The sequence below is a fragment of the Anser brachyrhynchus genome (assembly GCF_964034855.1).
Source record: "Anser brachyrhynchus genome assembly, chromosome: 4".
Classification (NCBI taxonomy): domain Eukaryota; kingdom Metazoa; phylum Chordata; class Aves; order Anseriformes; family Anatidae; genus Anser; species Anser brachyrhynchus.
In genome coordinates, this window is record NC_137698.1 from 74062555 (window position 1) to 74085043 (window position 22489).

A 22489-nucleotide genomic window follows, 5' to 3' on the forward strand; every position below is an offset into this window, starting at 1 on the left:
TCCATGGGTAGCCCCCATCACTCCCAGCCCCCAGGGAGCCACTGGCCCTGCTTTGTCCTGAAGCCAGTCCAGGCGTGAATCTAGTTCTGTCACGCAGTAGGAAATGAAAACAGTTTGTAAATAAGCATTATAGCTACATTTGAGTGTTTCTGAATACTACTTGATTAATCTTGGATAATCATTTTGTAAGTGAGAAAATGGAAGAAACTGATGAATAAAGGCTTGGTCTTCCTGTCACAGCAGTGCATTATCAGAGGGGCAACGATAACCTCTCACTCCACACTTTCAGCTACTGCAAATGTGAGATAACTGGACTTAGCTTACCCCCAAACTGAAATCAGTCCCACCACCTTATGTATGAAGGGCTGAGAATGGACAGGGTATAGGTAGCTCCTGCAGCTCTCATTGTCTGCTATAACCTGATAAAGCACTGTTGCTTATGAAATTGAGCTCTAAGTACTATGAAAACCTAGGCAACATTTACTTAAACGGATTTGTCTTGAAAAAAGAAAATCAATGAATAGGAGGAATTAGAAATCTAATTTAAATCTCAGTATACCTCACCATTTACTTTGGTATTCTCATGAGGAATTCTTGTTCTCACTAATACCGTATTTAATAGGAGGAGCTCTTAATGTCTCCAGTTATAAAAGGATTTTAATATCCTAGAGAAAACAATAAAAACAATAATTTAATCCTTTTTTTTTTTTTTTTTTGTGCTTTATAACATCCTCTCTGTTGAGATTGCACTGAGCTGGTCTCAGTGGTGCTGTCATATTGAGTGCTGAATGAACACTGAACTAACAGCCATTTCTTATTAATATTGTTTCGAGCATCTTTTGGCCTTTGCACCTCTTCTTTGCTATCTGCCAGTTGCTTGCTGGAGTGAAGAGGATGAACTATGCTGAGGGCTATGAAGCTGAAGAACCGTGGAAAGCAGGAGGTGCTATAAGCCCTTTCCCTGGAGAGGGAAACAACACAATTCTTGCATATTCAGGTGAGTCTGAGATCAGCAGGTTTTGTCGTTATGTTAGTTCAATACATTCATGGCATGCAGCTCCTGAGAAAATGCAGGCTCACACTGAGAAAGGCCCTGCTTCTTCTGGTTCTAGATACTCTCCTCCTGCATAATTGTATTTTATTTTATTTTAATTATTTTATTTTATTTTTATTTATTTTATTTTAATTATTTTATTTCATTTTATTTTATTTTTATTTATTTTACTTTATTTTATTATTTTATTTTATTTTATTTTATTTTATTTTATTTTATTTTATTTATTCTATGTTTCTTTATTTGCTTTGTGCCACTTGTCCCCTGCAGGATGAGCAGAAGAAATAAAAATTCTTTTCCTCAATGTTAAGACTTTTTTTTTTTTTTTGTCTAAAATATGCTGTGCTTTTGCACCAGCATTGATGAAAATTTGAGAATTTCTCCTCCCTAGGCTCGTACTTATCCTGTCTTTCTTTGACTTTGTGATAAGTCATTCTGGAGACATTTTAGAGTTGGATATCTAGCTTCTCTGTTAAGCCAGGTTAATTTTGAGATAGATGTTTATTTTTTTGTTGTTGTGAGTTTAATAGAAGCTGACATTCAAGTTCAAATAAGTTCAAATACTCTAACCTTTTATTTAATACATATTTCAGTATTTTAAAATGAGCCTCTTTAAACTTAAGCAGCCATTCAAGAAGTCATTTTCTTACCCTCCCCCCTTGTTAAAAAAAAAAAAAATCAGCATTTGCAGAAGTAGTTTTTGATTTTGACTTTAGCAAGGATGTTTCTGGATAATTTTATTAACTGTTTCATGTCCAACTGATTTCTTATACTAGCAATCAAGCTGTCAAAATTTTGGGGTGTTTTCTATGTGCATGAATCATTGCACAGTTTATATATCACGTTTTATGGTACACATATAAAAGTATGGTGTATATATATAAATACACATTTAAATATGTATTTAAATGTATGCATATAAATGTCATAATATATGTATGAGCGCATTTATGTATGCATGTGTATGTTCATGTGTATGTGCACAAAACTCAAGCGCTTATGAACAGACATAAAGAAAATGAATGGGTAGCTTCTATTTGGAAATATATAAAATTTTGAGTTACTTAATTTCTTGCACCTTATTAATGTAAAATTATTTGTAGCCATCTCTTACAAAATTGGTGACAATGAAAGAAATTTTCTCATGACATAACAACATAAGGTGTTGCAATAGTCTTGGTTTTGGCTATATGCAGAGCACCTTGTACTGTCTGCAGTCTCATATAGGACTCAGCATCAGCAATACCACACAAATCACTCAAAGATAAATCAAGGGTCCAGTCTTTATAATGTTGTATATTAATACTGGATTGGGTCATCTCCAACAATCATATGCAATATCAGTGATTCACTGATGGCTGCTTTATGTCTGTAGTCTCAGTTAGCTGATAAAAGTCTTCCTCCCCAGGTGAAGCCATGGCTTATAAGAGAAACCAGCTGTGTATGAATGTGGAGGTGCAAGAAGAAACGAATAATGACTATTCTTGTCTTAAGATTAGTTGCACAGCAGAACCAGTGTGTGAACCAGATAGAAAGGCAAGAAAGACACCAGGAGGACTATTCATGTTTGCTACACATGAAATTTACTCTCTCTGACATGGAGCTGCCAGCTATAACTGTCAACCTGGCCACGTCATTTCATGCAAACCAGTCCCATGTCAGAAAGAGATTTCACACTCAGCAATATCTGGCCCGTGACTGATACACGGTTTTGCTGGCATAAAACTGGCTGCTTTCTTTTCTGGCAACAGCACAGGTTCCACAGGTGGCTGGGTGTCTGCCCATGGACATGGTTCTTTCAGATGTCACTTTTTTTCTCTTCACCTCACGATACCACAAATTGGATCCAGTTATATGTAAATAAGATTTCACATAGATGCCACATTAGTTTCTTCTACTCTTCGCAGATCTGATATGCCCCTCTTTTTCACACATGAAAAAAAGCATTTTGATAAAGAAAGGGCAGACTAACTTCTAAAGAATTCAAGTGAAAACTGATCTACTTCTCCAGATTCTGCTTTAAATCTTAAAGTCTGTATACAATATTATGCCAACCAACTTGGGACTGAGTTGAGCTAGACACAGTCCCTTAAGAAAAGATAAATTCCAAGAAGAGATGTAGATTTCCTACTGCTATTATAAATCTGTGGTGTTCTTTTCATACATTTCTATGAATATATTAATATATTTTAATTATTAAATAATACTCATGTTTATTTCTTACTACTTGTTTTGCAATGAATTTCATGCTGCCTCTAGTGAGCTGTACACTCTTCTTTGCTGTAGACAGAAATGGTATGGTGTGGAAGTGAACCCATTTTTGTGAAATGACAATGACTATCAAAAGCCAGAGATCCAAGAATTAAATTTAGGAACTACGATCCCTATAAAGTCACCATGTTAGCCTGCCTCACCCAGTAACAGAAAATATCAAGAAAAGCTGACCAGGCATTTTCTGTCATTTTTTGTTGAAACTTTCAGATGAAACATTAACAAATAGATCATTAAAACTGGATACACTTTTTTTTTTTTTTTTTTTTTGTCAGATCCAATACAAGCTACATACAAAATAAGATAGCACGAGTCAAAGATCTGCAATGTAAACGTCTGCAATAGGTCTACCAAAACAGGAGGACAGCACTGAATATCAGCACAGTAAATTTGCATACAAGTATCAGAGTAAATCTCTGCAATTAACTAGCATGTACTTACTGAGTTATAAGGATGTTCAGAAATCAAAATAACACTGAAACTTTGCTATAACAATAACAGTATTTCAAGCTAATTTTAGTTCTGTGAAAGAATGCTGATAGATATTAATAGTAGTAACTTTTAGAGGCATCAGCTTGAAATTTGAATGACAGCATCAAGTCTCAGTGTCTTTTACATAAAGAAATATGGCCTTGTTGTTTAACTCTTTTATATATGAAATAAATAGAGATTGGTATGATTGTCTTAATGGTTGAAGTGACTTTATTCTACAAAACGATTGTAATCAAATATTTCCAGACAACAGGCATATTTTGTGTTCCTTCTTCTTTTTTGCCATTGCCAGACACTTTCTCAGTCAAACAAATCAATATTCACCATTCTACCATCCACCTTTAAGAGTTATAAAGCTAATGAAAATGATACTAACTGAAACGAAGTCTATGCATCCCTTCTTTCTTTTCTGTTCTTCAGGAATGTATTTTAAAAACCATCTGCAGTTGCTAATGTGGGGTGGGACATCCTTTAATGAGCTCTGCAGAAGATTAATGACTTCCTGAGAATCTTTGATTTCAAGCCAAACAAAACCTCTTATACCTCCCCTTCAGTCAGAAATATTTTGTCTTATCTTTTAGTGGATAGGTCTCCTTCTCAGCTGCCTTCTTCTTTTGAAATTAATTCATCCCCGTAGGTTAAATCTCAGAAGAAGGGAGCTGAATTCCCTGTCTTGTCACAGTCCTTCAAAATAAACTTAGATTTTTCTGTGACTCATATCCTTGTCTATAAATTGGGAACTTTACAGTTAAAGTGGAGGATAGGAGTCTAAGGAAAAATGAAAGAGAATTCATCTTGTTGTGGTTTAACCCAGCAGGCAGCTAAAACCACACAGCAGTTCACTCACTCTCCTCACCCCCACAGGAGGATGGGGGAGAGAATTGAAAAGAAAAATGTGAGAACTTTTGGGTTGAGATAAGGACAGTTTAACAAGACAGAAAAAAAAAAAAAAAAAAAAAAGAACAATAACAAATAAAGAAGAAACAAAGCAAGTGATGCACAATGCAATTGCTCACCACCCACTGGCTGATGCCCAGCCTGTCCCTGAGCGGTGGCAGCTCCACCCTGGCCAACTCCCCACAGATTTATTGTTCTGCATGACACCACATGGTATGGGACATCCCTTTGGCCAGTTTGGGTCAGCTGTCCTGGTTCTGTCCCCTTCCAGTTCCTTGGGCACCCCCAGCCTCTTTGCTGGCAGGGCAGTGTGAGAAGCTGAAAAGTGCTTGGCTCTGTGTAAGCACTGCCCTGCAACAACTAAAACATGGGATGTTTTATTCTCAGCATTATTCTCATCCTAAATCCAAAACACAGCACCATATCAGCTAGTAGGAAGTAAATTAACTCTATCCCAGCTGAATCCAGGACAATCTAAACCAACATATTAACTAAGAACCACTGTGAAGTCGGACAGTATTTTTCAGACATGGTACAACAGGAAGCGGTGAGGTACATAAGAACCTGCTTTAAGATCTTCAGAAAAAAATCTGTTTTACCCAGAACAATTAATAATGGCTTTAAATATTACCTAGATGATCCAAAGAGTTGTTTGTTTATTTATTTATTTATTTATTTTTAACTGTTACAGTATTGACTTCTAGGATATACTAAAATTCATAAAGAAACTGTAAAGACATAGAATGAGTCTGTATTTCAACAGTTACTTTAAAAGTTTTTCTATTGTTTTGGAAACAGCTTATAGTCAGAGTGAAAGCAGCCAGAGTTAAATTAGTATGTTGTAGACTGAAATTGCCTCCACTATCCAGTGATAAATGGTCATTTATTAGAAATGGCCTTTCAGATAAACTGAGGGCAGTGTCAGTAGGGTGAGCAGTGGATTATCTGCTAGGCAAGAGCACAGTCCTGCTGAAGGTCGTGTGTCAAATTTTGTACTTTATAAACTGAAATATTCATATGCTTATCAGTATCAAAGTAGGTCACATGGTATGTTTCTGGATGATGTGAGACAGAATTACTTTAAAAAAATACCTAACTGAGGGGAAGAAATTCTACTAGTAGCAATGGAACCTCCTGGGTTACTCAGGTTCAGTGCCCAAAATTATTTCGACAACTAACATCATTGAAATCAAAGGGACGTAGAATCATAGAACAGTTTGGGTTGGAAGTAACCTTGACGATCATCTAGTTTCAACCCTCTTGCCATGGGCAGAGACACCTCCCAACAAACCACATTGTTCAAAGCCCTGTCCAACCTGGTCTTGGACACCTCCTGGGATGGGGCATGCACAGTTTCTCTGAGTAACCTGTTCTAGTGCCTCACTACTCTCTGAGTGAAGAATTTCCTCCTGACATCTAATCTAAATCTCCCCTCTTTTAGTTTAAAACCATTCCCGTTTGTCCTATAATTATCTACCCATAGAAAAAGTTGCCTTCTATCTTTTTTATAAACCTCCTTTAAGTATTGAAAGGTTTCAGACATGACATCTCTATATCTTTGAGGACTTTTCTTTTTTGGCTGTGAAATTCTGCATGTGAGCTAAAATTTAATTATTACTATTTTGTAGTGGCATTGGTTTTAATCACACCATTATCATACTAAGACTGATTTGTAAAGTTACACTGTGGCCAGTCTTGCAAAGTGAAAATGTAGTTTTTGTTGCTTTTATTGCTATTTCTTTAAATAAATACAAATGGTGGAAAAATTATGTAAAATGATATTTTAGAGAAAAGAACTAATCAATATCTTTATTAGCCCCACTATTCCCACTGAGATAGTAATCCTTTTCACAACATACATCTCTTTGAGACATGGCAACCTTCTGAGTGATTTCCTGCGCTGTTGCAATGGGAATGGTTCAGTAATTCCAAAAGAGCTCCTTTATTTAAAATCACTTGGAATTAAGGAATCTGTGGAGTGCTGGATTCATCAAAACCCTCCTGTCTGATGTAGTTGTGTACACAGGGAATCTTGCAAAGAGTAAAGGGTGTAAGTGATACTTGTTCCTGAGGGTTTGGTGTTGACAGAAGATAACAGCATCTCACCACACCTTGAATATTATGTTCTGTTTTGGGCCCCTCTCTACAAAATTATGTTGAGTTGCTGGAACCTGTGCAGAGAAGAGCAATTAAGCTGGTGAAGGGACTAGGAAACAAGACATGAGGACCAGCTGAGGGAATTGGGGTTGTTTAGGCTGGAGAAGAGGAGGCTCAGGGGAGATGTTATTTCTCTCTATAACTACCTGAACGGAGGTTGATACAAGGAGGATGTTGGTCTCTTTTCTCACGTAAAAAGTAATAGGATGTAAGGAAACGGTCTCCAGTTATGTCAGGAGTATGTTAGACTAGATGTCAGGAAGAATTTCTTCAGAGAAATGGTGGCTAGGCATTGCCCAGGAAAGTGGTGAAGTTGCCATCCCTGGAGATGTTAAGAGAGGTGTGGATGTGGCTTAGGAACAGGGTACAGTGGTAGACTTGGTAGTGTTCGGTGATGACTGGCCTAGATGATCTTATAGGTCTTTTCAAATCTAAATGATTCTATGATTCTACGATACTATACTCTTTAACTATTTCTATTTTGCTTTCCATAAGCACAATTTTTGTAGCACTGGAAGGTTCAAACAATATTTGTGAAGGAATCCGCTGAAAGTGCAAAACATTTTATGAAACCTTGTTTATTTTCAAAACTGTTGGATTCAAGGTGGGGATGAGCTGATGTTCCAGAAGGAAACTATGCATATATAGAATGTATGAATTCCTTCTTATTTGATGCAGTAGCATCACTGACATCTCTTGTCTCTGAGGTAGCTGTTTGCAAAAATTTAGTCTTGAATCTGATTGAAAACCTGCTAAATCAAGGAAAATGCATTGGCTTGTGGTTATGTTACGCCTTTAGTTGAAGAAATGTTTAGGGAATGAGAGGCTCCCCATAGAGTTTATGAAATTGAAAGTGGAAGCAGTCAAATTCAGATTAGACAGGCACCTGTTAGCATGGTGAAAAAGACAGTGACATCAATTCCAATTTAATGCATAGGATGGAGCAGATGACATGAAAACCTGACTCCAGCTGAAATGGGTCTATATTTCTACACTTTGTTGTGAGCAAATGTACAAGTGTTTTATTGTATGTTTTCCTTTAACATTATGTGTGACAAATTTGCATTTCTTTAACATTTTTTTTTCTTTTTCATTTATGTTTCTTTTGCTTTTACTGTCTCTTTTCTTCTTCATGAAGAAAGAATTTTTTTCTTACTTGGGAGAATTCTGAAGGCAACACACTGCTTAGACTGTTATTAGCACAAATCCTTAACCCTACATTTTGGATGATCATGGAACACAACAGGAAACAGCATAGTAGGAATCATAGCATAATGGGAATCATAGAATCACAGAATCATAGAATCACAGAATCACAGAGTCATAGAATAGCTTGGGTTGGAAGGGGTCTAAAAAGAAACTTAACACAATGTTAGATAGTTGTTTTTAAAGCATGAATGCAGAAGAGGAAACATACTTTGTCCCACTGAAAGCAATAACAGATATTTTCATGACTAGGAAGAGCAGCTGCAGTAACACTAACTGCACTGAAAAAATTACAAGGGTTGTCAATTCTCATATTTAAGAAAATTACCTGAACACCAGATGAGGTCAGTTAGTAACTTCCCCCCATGCCCCTATGGTGTGTTATTGTCCAATTAGATGTATGACTTTTTTTTTTTTTTTAATGCCCTCTTGAAGCATTCAGTGTTGGTTAGTATTGGGATTATGAGGATGCATTGGATGGACCATTGGTCTGTTCTGAAACAGCAATTCTATGTTATTATGTTTAAAAGAGGGAAATCATGGGTAATGTTCAATGAGCCAGAAGGAAAGAATTTGTGCCCTTGAAAATTACTTGTTCAGGGTCATGCTTTTCTACTTTCTGTTCACCTCTATCCTGCCTGAAATTCTCAATTATTGGCTTCTGGTAAAGCAAAGTAAGGTCTTATTACATTCAGGAAAGACGGAGGGAAGAGCCACTGTATGTTAAAGTCAGGCCACAACAAAAAAGCCCATCTGTTTCAGAGGGGACAATCTCCATTCTAGTAAGAGAGACATCAGAAGAGTGACAAGACCACTTATCATAAAAGGATAATACTAAACCTTTTTCTGTCTTTCATTACTAGATATAGGAAAAGCTGGTGAGGGGTCTGGAGAACAAGTCTTACAAGGAGCGGCTGAGGGAGCTGGGATTGTTCAGCCTGGAGAAGAGGAGGCTCAGGGGCGACCTTATCGCTCTCTACAGGTACATTAAAGGAGGTTGTAGCGAGGTAGGGGTTGGTCTATATCTCCCACGTGCCTGGTGACAGGACGAGGGGGAATGGGCTAAAGTTGCACCAGGGGAGGTTTAGGTTGGATATTAGGAAGAACTTCTTTACTGAAAGGGTTGTTAAGCATTGGAATAGGCTGCCCAGGGAAGTGGTTGAGTCACCATCCCTGGAGGTCTTTAAGAGACGTTTAGATGTTGAACTTAGTGATATGGTTTAGTGGAGGACTTGTTAGTGTTAGGTCAGAGATTGGACTAGGTGATCTTGGAGGTCTCTTCCAACCTAGACGATTCTGCGATTCTGTGATTCTGTGATTCTGTGATTCTGTGATTCTGTGATTCTGTGATTCTGTGATTCTGTGAAAGGGATGATTAGATAGCTGAAACACAAAATGTGGGAACATGTCAGTGTAGCAAGTGCCCTTCCATTCTCTTGGCTGAATGACTAATGAAGTGAATAGTCTGACTGATCTGGAAGAGCAAAACATGAGACTCATGATGCTGGTCAAGTCTGAATTCCCTTAAACTGCTCCCTGGTGTTTACAAACCTTTCTTTGACATAGCGATATCAAAGTTTGCAGATATAGCAGGCCATATCTGTTCCAGTGAATTCAAAGAACATACATATATGCTAATTTATGGTGGTTTCACACCGAAGGTCAACTAAATTCTATCTCACCACTTTCTTACTCCCCCTACTGAAAGGAAGAGGGGGAGAAAATAAAAAGGCTCATGGGTTGTTTCTCTCTGTATTTTCTCACTCTTCTCTCCCCACTACTGTCGTGAAGAAGTTTTTTCTCTTTTTTCTCTCCCAGAGACCCAACCAGCATCACTCATGGCTCAGTGCTGGCCAGTGGTGGGACACTTCTGGAGCAGCTGGAGCTGGTTCTGCTCTGACATGGGGGAGCTGCTGGGCTCTCCTCAGAGAGGCCACCCCTGCAGACCTGCCACTACCAAACTTCCTAATCTCCAACCTAAACCTCCCCTGGTGCAACTTTAGCCCATTCCCCCTCGTCCTGTCACCAGGCACGTGGGAGATATAGACCAACCCCTACCTCGCTACAGCCTCCTTTAAGGTACCTATAGAGAGCGATAGGGTCGCCCCTGAGCCTCCTCTTCTCCAGGCTGAACAATCCCAGCTCCCTCAGCCACTCCTCGTAAGACTTGTTCTCCAGACCCTTCACCAGCTTCTCTGCCCTTCTCTGGACTCTCTCGAGCACCTCCATGTCCTTCTTGTAGTGAGGGGCCCAAAACTGAACACAGTACTCAAGGAGTACTCGAGTCATGATGGCGTTGCTGTTGTTTCTTTGTTGCATCTGGGAAGGTGGTGACCACCTCTCAGAAAAGAAAGGGTCTCCTCAGATAATCCTGTATTCAGTATTCAATTTTCTGCATTTTCACAGTTGTCTAGAGCTTCCTTGACTTATCATCCAAACCACCTAGATGTGAGCCAGCTCTGAAACAGCTCAATAGTTAGCGCAGTGCAGAGCCGAAGCCTACAGGACATGGAGAGAGGCATTCATGTTCGACACTGCATGTGCAGTGCATTTTGCCTTAATTTTCACTATTCCTGCTTTCCTGCACCCCCACCAATCTAGAACCTGTGGAGATCTCATAGTATCAGATTCTGCAGTGTGGAATTGGGCTATGCTCCCTTCCTTTCTCTGTAACCAAGAGTGCTGCTCACCACCCTCAACTACATTCTGAGATACATCAAATTTGCTGTATATGTGAGATAATGTATCCTGGGAGATGAAATCAGTGAATAAAATGTGCTGCTGAAGGGGACTGAAGAGTAAAAAAGTTGACCAGTAACCTCAATGCCACCTTCTTATACAGCTTGTATTGTAGGAGTGAAGCTTAAAGTTAAAACAAACAAACAAACAAACAAAAACCCTTAAAATTAGTTGGAGAGCAGAAATTAGTGAGAGCAGAGAACACTTCTCATAAACCAAAAGCTCTCTGAAATTTCACTGATCCTTTTTCAGGAAAGTTCAGCAGAATTAAATTACTTATCAGTATCATGAAACTACTTTTGATTTGAAAAAATCTAGTAACATCTCTCTGAAGTGTTTATCCCATGGCAACCAGTGTTTTGTAGGTGCAACCTAGAGCTGATCATCTCAGTTTGCATTGAACTCCTCATCTGCTTGGTGAAACTAAGCAGGACATACATTAGTTAAAAAAGGTTACTTAGAAATCGAGAGTTGCTCTGAGACTTTTGATTTCTGAAGACCATTGTTCAATCATTGGAAGGATTTTGATGAGTGTCTAAACAAAGAAACAAACCAAGAAGAGATGGTATGTTTTTTCCTCAGTAAACTTGAGTCCTTACTGAGGGTACAAACAAGAGATTGTGCCATGATCATCTCTGGAACTGAGATATAGTTTGAAGACAGTTCTCGTATACAAAAAATGTCAACACTGTGCAGAAAGACTGCAACATTTTGAGAAAAAAGAAACTTTGCAATTCAAATTGGTTTGGGGGTGAGGTCATTTTCTTGGTTTTATCAGGGAGCAGAAGAACCTCAAACAGTGACAACTAGCTTGCTAAATTAGTTCTGAAAATTAGCAGTAGATTTGTTTGGTTCTTTCCAGAAGTACTAATTTCACTGCATTATAGCACAACCCCAAACATCTGCATCAGGTGGTTCAGAAAAAGACAAACCTCTTCAAAAATGTTTGTAATCCATATTTGCATAAAAACTAGGGGAAGCAGGAGCATTTCCCAGCAACTTTGTCTGAGTGTCTTCAGATGGAAAATCTCCTTACACGCCTGTATCTTAGCCTCTACAAGAAGAAATCACAGAAAAGAAATAAAAGGCTGTATTACAAGGGGGCTACATCATGACTTTCAATTCTGAGCCCATCATCAGCCAGATCACCTGGGGGATCTCCAAATTTTAGGCACTTGGAACTAAAGTAATTTCACCTAAAAAGAAACATATGATCTTACACCTTGTTTGGTGTTAGTATGGGCTACTGGACTACACCAAAAATAATAGTTTTATTTATTTATTACCTATGGCTGGACTATTTCACAGCTGCATGGTTGCTTTGCTTCTATGGGACCTTGTGATGGAGCAGTCTGTCCATTTGCTTGTATGGGACTTTGTGATGGAGCAAACCTAGCTGTCACAGTGCTGCAGACTGCATTACATTGAGTACTTCAGTAAGTCCATATGATCAAGGGGAAATAACTATATTTTAGAGGGAGTCTTAGTTTTCTAGCGAACCAATTTGCTGAACTGAGGCTGTATGACCCTTAGGGTCACTGCAAGGGAGACAACTGAGACAGCTAGGAGAGAGACTCAAGGACTCCTTTTTAACTGCAACCTGAAATTGTACCATATTAGGAATTTAGGCAACATGGTCAGCTACAGATATCTATACTGTACACCTCTGTAATAAATTAAGATTAACCTCCCCTGCTTCTCTGGATTAGGTGCCTTGGATCACAGGCACTAAGCATCCATTTCGTGGACTAAGCACCTTAAATTCAGTTATGTCTAAAGGCTATTTCAAATCTGCAGCAAGCCTTGTTATCTTGTGATTACATACTAGTCTAATTGTTGCAAAATTGGAAAATCATCCTGGTTTTATTGTTAATTTCATTGTATGGTTTTTGCATGTTTCGTTCATGAGGAGAAAAAATTTCCTTTATCAGTACAGGTTTGGGGGTTATATAGTTTTGTGCCCAGTTACTGGGCATTATAGTATTTTATTTGTACCTTTCAGATAAAAAAGATATGGAAACTGACCATTGGAAAAAAATATATAGATTAATAAACAGTGTTTTAATCTTATGTAAATTCATACAGATCACTGTACTGATATGCAAAGGCATTGGCTCCTTTTCTTGTTGATGTTTGTTTCAGTCAGAATTGTTGGGTATTGCAGTAACTTAAAGTTCAAGGTAATTTAATAAGGCCTAGGTAGTTTTCTGTCTGTTAGCAAATACTAACTTGAATTTACTGATGTGTGCACTTCCTTTATTCCAGCAATTTGTCTGTAATTGCTTAAGAATATTCAACTGGCACAGATCTTGAATGTATCTTCTTAAAGAAGAAACAAACAAACAAACAAAAACAGAAAAAAAAAACATAGAAGAGATATAGAAAAAGAGCCTCATAGAAATTTTTGTTTAATAAAAACAAGTGTTCTCACTCTGGTTTATTTAATTCAGATACATTCTCTGTTTCATAGCCCTAAGAGTATATTACAAAGATGAATGGATGTACTGGTAGTTCTTTATAATAGAAGAATAAAAAGTCTAGGATGCAAATGGGACATCTTAGTTTTTATAATAACTTAGGCAGTCTTGTATCATCTGGCATTAGTCAGTTCAGCTTGTCTGGCCAGAGGAATTTGTGGATTGATTGTACAAGTCCTCTGGCTTGAAAAACAACAACAACAACAACAAAAACACACACACACACACAAAAACAAACAAAAAAACAAACAGCTGCAATATCCAGAGGTTCCTCACTGATTAATGTATTAATGTTTGAAATAGTACCCCACAGAGGTTTTCTAAACACTGGTGTTTGATAGACAAGTCTGGAAGAAGCACAAGGAAAATCATTAAAGGTCCATTTCTGTAACCACTATTTTATCATGGTTTCAGTGATGATAGGGAAAAATTAAAAAGCTTCCAGAGTATATGTTGTATACTCTTTATTTATTTATTTATTTATTTTAGGCTTCCCTCTTATACCTTTAGATTCTGTAGGATCAAGTCATTAGTTCTCCACTGTCTCATCAAAAGAGATCAGGCTGCCGAGAGAAGCTGTGAATGCCCCATCCCTGGAAGCATTCAAGGCCAGGCTGGATGGGGCTTTGGACAGCCTGGGCTGGTGAGAGGTATCTGTGCTCATGGAAGGGGTGTGGAATTAGATGATTTTTAAGGTCCCTTACAACCCAAACAATTCTATGATTCTATGAGTATCTCCTGTTCTTTATGCCATCAATTCTAACAACAAAAACGCATCCCCACTGCTCCAAGCTGAAGAGATATGAAGAGAAATAGCCAAATGGCAATATAATCTTGTCTCACACTTTTTAACTTTCCTTTTCTTGCTATGAAATGAATTATTTGATTGTAATATTTTACTTACCGTCAGTAAATTAAACTATACCTGCAAAATCTATTTATTTTCCCTGTTAAATTGCATGCATTTTATGTGGCTCTTCACTCAACTGTTTATAAGGTAAATATTAGCAATAACTGTTATATTCGCCAAAGGAGAGTGCTGCATATTATTTGTTTGCAGAAGTGTCTACATCCCATGTAAGGCAATTTCCAAAGAACTGAGAGAGGCAGATCCGTCTAGTGGTTCTCAGGAATCTTCTGAATCTGAAGACAGAAAAAGTATCATTTTTCACTTTATATTTCCACTAAAGTGAAGTGTGATAAAGAGACATTTGAACTGGTCTTTCACAATCCTCTGCTTTCATGCATAGTACACCAAAATACCATGCAGAAGTAGCAGCTCCATACTAAACGCACTGTACATGCATGCCAACATAACTGACCCAGCTAAGACATCATGGATTATTTATTTATTTATTTATTTTTGTCTTTGTAACTACTTTTCTAAGTAGTTCAGTCTGATATAAGAACACCCCTTCAGTGTCTCTTCACCAGACTACATGAGCCCAGCTCTCCCAGCCTCTCTAGGTAGGTGAAATGCCCAAGACCCCTCACCATCTGTTTGAATTTCTCCCTTCACACATCTCTTGAATTTAGGAACCCCAAATACCTGTTATATCAAGTACAGATTCACCAGCACCAGTAGAGATAAACACTACCCCTGATCTGAAGGCCCTACTCATAATGTAGAACAGGGCACAGTTTACCTTATTCACAATGAGAGTGCACTGCAAAACTGAATGATGAGAGCTCTGTAACATGGAAATTTAAATCTAAAATTCTGTGTACACCAGCATACTTTTTTCCTGCAAATCTTTGTGGCACTTCACCTGGGCAACCTTGCCAAGGTAAGGTTTATGGTGCACTTACAAAAATGATTTGCAGACTTGCTGCCTGTCTGGTATATGTAATATTTATTTATTATTGCTTTGATTTATAATACTTATATAAGAAAGTACATCTCCTGAGCTCTATAAGATTTTGCTGTAAATTAAAAATAGAGTCACATAGAAATAGGCAAATTTTTTCTCCTCTCAGAAAAAAAAAAAAAAAAAAAAAAAGGCACCCAAAATTAAAAGAAAGTTTGATCACTGTGTCTCACTACGTAAAACAATTAGGATGGTCAGTATCTCCCACAGTTATGCAGAAATAGATGAGCTATTCTGCAAGATGCTCTGAATACTACAAAACTGAGGTTGCACTGGATCGTGAGAATAGATCAAATTTTAATGTCTTTTCTATGCAGGGGCAAAGGTTTACCTGGTGTTGCTGAATAAAACTATGGCACTGAGGTACAGGGGCAGTGAGCAGGTCCAAAGACATCTTTGAATTTCCGACTTACACCACCAGTTCCTGGCACGGATGCAGGCCTCATCAATCAAGTGTTTGGTTGGGTTGCTGCTAAAGCTACAATCCTGGCTTCTTGACAGAAAGACATAAACTACAACTGCTGTGGCTTGAAAGTCACAGGTTGTTAACACAGGTTTCTGCAGTCAATTTGTAAGCCACTATGTGTGCGGTGCTCCATGTGGGCAGAAAGTTAGGAACATGGGCTGAATGTCAAAGGGAAGAGGAATATAAGCAAAGGCCCTTGGAAGTGTAGAGAAGCTGACTGATTCTTCATGTGGTGTAAATAAGCTGTAGAAATCTCTATCTCAAAAGTCTATCATTGTATCTAGAAATGATTGGACAATGTAATGGAAGAAAATTATTGAAAGGATTTTTTTATAATTAGATAAAAAACACCAGTTACCTAGGATGTCCCTAAAAGGAATGCTACCGAAGGTTAAGAGGGTGTTTTGCAGAAATAGTCTTATACAAGCATTTTGTTAATTTTTGCCTAGGCATTTGCTATGGATCACTGCTGTACATTGTGATGGACAGACCTTGTTCTGATCCAGCTTGCATTTTCCTGTTTCCCATCTCTTCCCCTGCTTCCTCTGGAGATGAGGCAGAGAGGGGAGCCCTTCTGGCATGGGATCTAGTGCAAGTCTGTGAATTACCCTTTACAGGAGTTTTTGGAGACTCGGCACCAAAAGCCAAGGGGGTGTAAGACTCCATAAAGAAATGTTTGTGAATCTTGCCTTATATATTGAATGCTGATGGTACTGTTACAACCACCAGATCTCACCACAAAACCAAGTAGATCACACAGTCTTGATTTCTAAATTCTGGCTTTTTAATGCACTCAGGTACTCAAGATGACAGCTGACTTTTAAAAGTCAGCAGCTCAAGTACTTCAATGGTGCTTTTCTATGCAATTTATTAGTTTGTTTTTTACAGGAACTTCAGATTGATGTAAAAGTGCTCACAGACAGAAATGCATCAAAAGAAGGGAAAAAGTCAAAAAAGGTAACCCAAAAGTTTCACTTCAGCTTTATAAATTCTAGGATAAGAAACAACATCGAGCCTATTCTGGAAGAAGGAAGCTTTAAAAATTTCTCTAAGCACATGGTTTTTTTTTTTTTTTTTTTTTTAATCCCCATCAATTTTGCAGATACAGGTCTTCAAAACAAATTCTAATGACGTTTTTTAGGCAGAAAAGAATTCTCTCTCTTAGTAACTTTTGATCAAGGAGAGAGAAATAATTTTGTTTGCTCAAAAATTATATGGAGAAAAACAAAGATTAAACAGCAGAGATTAAACGTGGAAAAACATGGAAAGTTTCAGAAAGATCCTGGTGACATTAACCTAGAGATTATTATAGAGAACTTTATCATTTTTTAATGACTGCACATCACAAGCCATAACCTCAGTGGGTTGAACACATTCTCTAGAGCTCAGGGAACAGGTTCAAGTAATGCCCTGTTTAAAATGCCTTAGGAAACTATAAGCAAATAAAGATGTGCCAGGTACATACGGAAGTGTCATTCTTGGTAAATTCTATCAGTAAGATAACACAAAAGAGAGGCTAAAAAATGGAAAAGGTTCAAGAAAGAAGGGCAGAATTTGAAATATCACCAAGAATTGAGATTCTATATGGTTGTCTTTTTTTTTTCTTCTTTTAGTTTATTAAACTCAACTTATATACCATTTAAGAGAAGATAAAGAAATAATAAAGTCACAGTCTACCCGTGACTTCAACAGAAAGAGGGATTTTTAATCTAACAAAAGCAACCAGCACACAGAATAATCCAGTCAGAGCATTCAGTGGTTGGAAGCAAAAGCTAAACAGATTTATCTTAGAAATAAGGGGCAAAAGTTAAATGGAGAAAATAATTAACCATGGAAATAGTTTGCCTTGACACATGGTAAAATTTTTAAATGAGAACAGGATGATTTTCTAAAGAAGTGTGATTATTATTTTATTAATTATATTATATTATATTATATTACATTATATTATAACATTACATTATATTATATTATATTTATTATATTTTATATTATATATTTTTTTTTCTAGGTGAGGCAAACAAGAGTCTAGAAAACAGGTTACAGTGGGCATTCACTGATGCCTCCTGGGGATTTACTCACCCTTAGCTCATCAGGCAGCTCAGTGGTTATAAACCAAGGCTAACCTGAGGTGAGACAGTAATATGACTGCTGGTTATTACCAAAGATTTGAGAAGGCTTGACAGGAAAACAAAAATGAAAATAAATTCCCGAGAATGTAATGGCTTTAATTATCACTAAAAGTACAAAGAGAAGAAATTCATGGTATCAAATGCTGGCTGGCTATGAGTGATATAACACATGATGAGCATAAGACTGACCCATTTACACAATTTGGTATGTGTGTCTGTGTCCTTAGGAGTCTTCCAAGTATAAGGCTTGAATCAAGATAGTATGACAAACGTGATTAAAAAGTACCACCAGCTATGGGGTGCTGAATAAATGCATGATGAAAACCAAATGATGAACAAAACCGAGCCATAAGACCAGATTTATTGTTTATAAGGCAAATCATTAGTCAGTGAAGACTGTGGGGTGCACAAGGTGGAGTCTTATGGAGCTGGATCAACAGACCAATATTTTATCTGTTGCTTTCTCTGCTTCCAAGGATGTGAGTATTTGAGTTACTTGAGTGAGGCTGGCTGGAGATGATTGTAACTGCTGGGGAAGCAGTTGACATGAGTCTGCTCAGGACCACAGAGCAGGGCAGCCAAAACGCGCAGAGTTGGGAATGCTCCCTCTGACTTTAAGGGTTATTAATTTATGAGGAAACTGTGAAGACTTTCTCTATTAGTTACCACAGAACTTGAATTTCACAGAGGCAGGAGAGAAGCAACACTAGTTGAAATCTGTCCAGGATTAAATTAAGCCATAACATTAATGATAATAAAATACTAATTACACCTGGAGCAGCATTTTAATAATGATAATTCAGATTATGTTAATGTACTGTTCTCTTTAAACATGCTAACTACCTGTTTGAATTGTAGTAGGTCAATGCAATGCGTGGCTGGCTCTCATTATTTTTTTCTTATATGCTGGAATTTTTCACTGTCTTGGCTGCAGTCCATTTTCCTTTTTCAATCAGCAGTTTACATTTTAAATTCCTTCATTAGGTAATAAAAAATCTTTAATTAAAAAAGTAATTTATTCTTAATAGCTTCAGGTTCTATAAACTGGCAAAAAGGGTTGCTTTAACCCATTTATTAAAGTCTGAGTGATGTGTTATCTCTCAGTAATGCTGAAGACAATATGATTGTTATCGGTTTTGTTTACTCAGCACATGAAGAGGACTCGTGGCTGTGTGGTGATGCTGGTGTCTTTTATTACTTAAACACTGATTAAAAGGTCAGCTTGGTAATTGGATGGATTAACAGTAGGCTAGATATTGGTTTGATTAACACATTTCTTCAGCTTTGTAAAGAAATGGCCAAGGTAAGAGCTAAGGACTTCTTCTGTGGCATTAGCTGAGTTTCAAGATGTTGTTTGAAAGAAGCTGAGAGAAAGGGTAGAGGAACAAAATGTGCTTTGGTTACACAGGTCTGTCTTTTGTGTGATCTAAAGGAAGAATGAATTGCTGTGAAAGATGGACTGTAAGTGTACTAAAATTAGCTGAATTTTTATATAGTATGGTATTGTCTTATTCCTTTCATATCTAGGGTTAATGCTCTCAGTGACAAGTGGATAAAGCCCTATTCCTGCAAAGCAGGGTGGGAAGGAAATGGGGAAGGAAAAAGAGGAAATAAATTTGGCTTGAGGCCATATTGTCCCCCTGGTCTCAATCCAAAGATCAGTCAATGGGAGATGTTCTGTGAGCTTGACAGGACATATCAGTGAGCCCTATATAATCCTGGGATACCAAGTTTTGTGAAATACAGCATGGATATTATGTGGATTCATCTGAATTAGGCTTTATTTCTACTTAAGTAAGCAACAAACTAGGCAGAGTCACAATTTCTAATTTCAGAAAATGAATTATTCTACTATTTTCACAGGATTGGAAAGAAGAAAGTAAAGAGAGAAGCCCTACACATGCCTTTGTCCATCTCTATGGTCTACAAGAGGTAATATGTATTTTGAGACTGTCTTGCAAGTGAAATGAACCAGGTGTGTATATATGTATGTATATAAATATATACGTATAGAATCTGTATTCAGAAAAAGGAAGGAAGGAAGGAAGGAAGGAAGGAAGGAAGGAAGGAAGGAAGGAAGGAAGGAAGGAAGGAAGGAAGGAAGGAAGGAAGGAAGGAAGGAAGGAAGGAAGGAAGGAAGGAAGGAAGGAAGGAAGGAAGGAAGGAAGGAAGAAACTTAACTGGCCAATCTTGGAAGAAAATAAGTATTTGAACGTCTGATACTTGTGCAGTAGGTAGACAAGAACCCCTTCCTCAGTACTCTTGTCTAAAAGCACAATCAAACCAAAATGAGTATATTTGTAGAAATTCTCTGAATATGGAAAAATTGCTTATATTTAATGGCTGCTGTTGATTTTAGATTTCCACTCTTTTAAAGTATGTTTTGCCTATTCTCAATTTCAGAAAAAGGATTCCAGTGACACTCACAGAAGTTCAACATTTATAGAAAATCAGTCTGTATGTAGATCACATCACAAGTGAATACTTAGGAAACAGCAGTTCATGATGAATATAAAAAGAATCAGAGATTAGCTCTAGAACTACTCATCTGAATTCAAAAGTAAAATGTTGTAAATAACCATTACAACTGTCATGCATTTATCAAAGCTCCAACAATTGTCTGTTTCATGAATTAGGCCTTGTCAGCATTTAGGAGGAAAAGAGATGGGTAAAGAGGGAGAGAGAGAGAGAGTGCAGTAGTGATTTTCTGGGAATTTTTCTTCATAGACAGACAGTAGAAAAATATAGATAAAATTATGACCTAGCATAATGATAATTTCTGGTGCCATAAAATCAGTTTCATTGTCTGGACTGTTTTGAAGATAAAGATTTTGCACTGTCTGTCCAGATTGTCCTGGCTGAAATACTTTACAAAGTTCTGAGGCTGGTGTATTTCAAGTGAAGGTTTGGAAACTAGAAACATGTTAACAAGGTGTCCTGTGCAATTATCTAATTTCTGTTGAAGCTGCTTTATGAATTTAAATTGTCCTTTTCACTACAAAGTTTGCTCAGTAGTCTCACTTTGAAGGAATATTTACAGGACCTCACTCAGAGTAAGGCTTTCCAAGGATTTTTCTGAAATTGTTCTTTGTATCAAATAAAGCTGACTCTCAAGAGATGATCAAAAAAGAGTAGGCAATAAGAGAAGAACAGATAATTTTATAATATATTTTAACTTTATCTTCATTGCTTTTCATGTCTTTTGTAAATTAAATTTACATATAAAAGAAGTCCATTTCCTTAGTATACGAGACATGTAAATATACTGCCTTATTTTTAATAGACCCAACCCAAAAACACTCAGTTCAAAAAAGGGACAATTAGCTCAGCTTAAAACTGGAAACAGAAGCTATTTCTGGAACAGTGCATGTCTGATCTTCCATAATATCCCTCCCACTCTTATCTTAATCTCATGTTTTCTTTAACAGCACCTGAGGATGCAGCTGTATCTGTCTCTTTGCCAGTTGGCCCTGACACCTCAGTTCATCTTTCTATTTTTTATAAAAGCCATTTTTTTCCAGTTCTTGTCCCACTTTTTCTTCCCTCTTACCTATTTCAAAGCTGCAGTGGTATGACTGTTTTTTCTAGTTTTGATGGCTGTGTTACCAAAGATACCATTGATTTTACTGAAGTTATTCAAAACTTTATTTATTTATTTATTTATTTATTTTAAATTTCTGGACCAAAATATCAAAATAGTTTATTGCTTTCCTACCAAGAGCTGATAATGTGACTTTAAGTTGCTATGGAAACCAGTTTACCAAAAAGTGAAGTGACTTTACCGATTAAATTTTCAATTTGCAGTCTTATGATGTCAATGTATGCCTTCAAAGTTTGAAACATTGGATAACATACCTAATGCCCAGTGACTGCAAAACAGAATTAATTCATACGTACATATTTGCTTGCAAGAGTCAACTGTCAATGAGGTCTATAAAGATAAAAATCTGGCATTGTCATTTGAAATTAAAAAAAATAATGGTCTCTCCTTTGCAAAAGCATAATGCCCTATGTGCAGTCTCTGAAATTGTTATCTTTAGCAGGTATCATCAGTTCATAAACTAAATACAATCCTAACGGTAACAAAATGTATTCTGCTAACAAAATACATTTTTGAATTTTGTAAACAAAATGATTAGCAAAAATTTTCTATGTAATTCCCAAAGATATCAGATAGTAACTTTTGATATATTAGTAAAAAAAAACAAAAAAGAGAGAGAGTTTTTCACTTTCTTGTCTGTTAGTGTTTGAAATCCATTTTACACGAACATTATAGAATATTGTCTTAGATGAACAGTAAATGCTTTTGCAATCATACCTTTTTAGAAGACATATATTTTGAACTGGCCATCCAACCAAAAGAAACTATCACAGCAGAAAAATATATATATATATATAATAATCAGATACTGGAAAAGTGATGTCTGTTTTTTTTTTTTTTTTTTTTTTTTTTTTTTTTTTTTTGTAACTCAAATACTGAGAAATGCTAAATGTAGTTGTATAAAGTAGCATTACAAAAATTTCCATAGGCATGTATTAGCTAACATGTTAGCTAATACAAAGTGACGGAGTTCAGTAGCTCTGTATCTCTTCAGAGATTTGTACCGAGTTACTGGACCAAAGACTCTGAGGACCATTTAGAAATAAAAATACTGTATATACAGGTTCCTTAGATGACAAGGAAATTTTCCACACACATCTCTAGGATTGTGCCAGTCTGCATGAGTTCA

The 22489-nt window shown here is 37.0% G+C and overlaps 1 long non-coding RNA gene across 1 annotated transcript in view; it reads left to right on the forward strand.

Moving 5' to 3' along the window:
• Positions 1–21807, forward strand: part of LOC308194412 — a 57415-nt gene extending 35608 nt beyond the window's left edge. The window contains exons 2-3 of the long non-coding RNA XR_013950516.1: positions 874–997; positions 19623–21807. This is a non-coding gene — a long non-coding RNA (uncharacterized lncRNA). The remainder of the gene's footprint in view (positions 1–873; positions 998–19622) is intronic.
• Positions 21808–22489: the final 682 nt, after the last annotated feature.